The sequence below is a fragment of the Lissotriton helveticus genome, chromosome 10, assembly GCF_964261635.1.
Source record: "Lissotriton helveticus chromosome 10, aLisHel1.1, whole genome shotgun sequence".
Taxonomy (NCBI): Eukaryota; Metazoa; Chordata; class Amphibia; order Caudata; family Salamandridae; genus Lissotriton; species Lissotriton helveticus.
Window position 1 is genome coordinate 524,282,816 of NC_136071.1, and position 2,359 is coordinate 524,285,174.

A 2,359-nucleotide genomic window follows, 5' to 3' on the forward strand; every position below is an offset into this window, starting at 1 on the left:
AGTTGGGGGCGTGGACCCGGCTGGGTTTGAGACCCAATGATATAGGCTAGGGGCAGTGAAAGAGGCGAGTCACCGCAGTTGGGATCAGAAACGCTTTATAGATCTGAGCAGATGGTCTTCAAGTTGCTTTTGCAGATATGTGCGGGGGAGGGTAATGGGGGGACTGAGGAGTAGATTGTCAACTTTGTTTCTGCTGCAGGTTCCATTACCGGACAGCTGGAAGAGGGGTTGAACATCTGGATAGTCGGTCATTCCTTTGTGAAGTGGGCGGAGCGGCAAGCCATTGAGAGCTGCCACGGCAGGAACTTGCGATTTGATAATTCACTGTATACCATCTCTTGGGTAGGAAAAGGGGGAATGAAGTTGAAAGAACGTATTCCCTGCCTCAATAGGCTATTTGTGGGAGGGAAATGTCCAGATGTGCTTCTGATTCATCTGGGGGAAAATTATCTGATCGTACAAAAGGGTTTGGCCCTCATTAAGGCAATGAAAGAGGACCTCCAGGACATGCGTAGGTCATGGGCTGGAGACTATACTATGTGGACTGAGTTTATTCCCAGGAGATGCTTACGGGGCGACTAGGCCAGCAGCTATTGATAAAGCAAGGCGGAAGCTCAATAAAGAGATGAGAGCATTCTGCAGGACCAGGGGGATTGGGAGGGTAGAACATTCAGATCTATAATACGAGGATGTTGAATTTTTCAGGGGTGATGGGGTACACCTTTGATTCATAGGTATGGAGTTATACCTGCTGCAGGTCAGGCTGGCCTTAGCTAAAGTGCTAGGCACTTCATAAGAGAGACATTTCCCCTATGGGCTTAGCGGATCATCAAGGACGGGGTGGGGGCAGAAAATGGGGGGCGCAGGGAGAGAAGGGAACAAGCGAGCAAGGGAGAGCAGATAGCTTCCCTTTCAATGGGTGGTGGTCGGCTGAGAAGTTGCCATGATTTGCAGAAGTTTATTGTTTGTAAGTGGCAGTTAAGGCTGAAAGGGTACGGGCAGGCAAGTTTACGCCTGGACGACATTGGAAGTTCAGATTTAGGTAGGATGTTCTATGGGGTTCAACGGGTAAGTGAGGTAGGAGACTGGAAGGGATCTTAGAGGTCCCAGTTACAGTTGATCAGATATGATCCAAGTTTTTATTTAGGTTTGAAGAGTATTATGGGGGAGGGGTATGTTAGGGGTGGAGGAGTGATTAGGATAGGTAATTAAAGATGTATAGTGAGGTTATAGTTTTGTAAGGCAAAGGCCTTGGTTATTGTTGTAATGTGGGGGGCGTGGCTTATGCGCCAAGGAGATATGGCGGTTCTCCCGTCAGCTCCGTCGAGCTGCGGGTCTCCAAGCGATCTGCGGACATTATCCTGTGCCTAGAGGAGCCTAATGTTTGGATTCCTGGACGGCGGAACATGCTCCGCGACCGCCCATGACGGCGTTTCTTTGATGTATGCCATTTTTGAGGCTTAATTCAACCTCGGTGTCTCCCTGCTGATACGGGACGCGGGCGGCTGCCATTTTGTGCCGCTGAGCCCGCGTCCCTCTCCACAGCTCTTTGCATTGCCGGTATGCGGTTTTTTCCTTCGCACTGCCATCCTCCTTTCAGCAACTTACAAGGTATGGCATAATTTGCGAGGTGTCAGCATATTTGACCCGGCATGTTTCTCTTCAGTTGCTCATGCCTCTTTATTCCTCTTAGACTCCGGCCGCCATTTTAGGTCCTGGCGCTGACTTATCTCCTTTAGCGAATGCTTTCTCCGTCATGCTCTGCTTTCTTCTTGTGGACGCAACCAGTGTTTTTCCTGGAATTACTGTTTTGCCCTTCTGTGTATAATTTTTACCATTTGAGGCTGCTGAGATTCGTCTTTTTTATTGTACCTACATTACCAACTGAGGGATTGGTCGACGTCCTCCTTATACCTTTGACTTTTCCTGTGACTTCCACTGTCACTTCTTTAGAGAGCCTCTCTGTGGGTACTTTTTTGGTCATCTTTTTCATCTTTCACAGCCTTGCCTGTTATTGCTCATCCTGGGATTGTTGTGAGTTATTTGCACCTCTTCTGTGCTTACGTTCTGTCCTCCCTTCTGGTATACACTCACGTTGTCAAAATGGCTCACGATGCAACCGCTGTTAAATCTTCTCTCACCGGGACAAAGCCTAAGCGTCTCAAAAATGATCCACCCTCCCCTATTCATACCTCTCCAAACCCAATTTTGGACTCCATCTTAGAGGAAGTGAGGGGACTTCAACCTTTTATGTCTGCTACTAATGAAAAACTTAAGCAAATTGAAGAACGGTGGGTCATTATGGAAGGCAAGGTCCTAAGTTTAGAACAACGTGTTAGTGACATTCAAGACGTCTCCT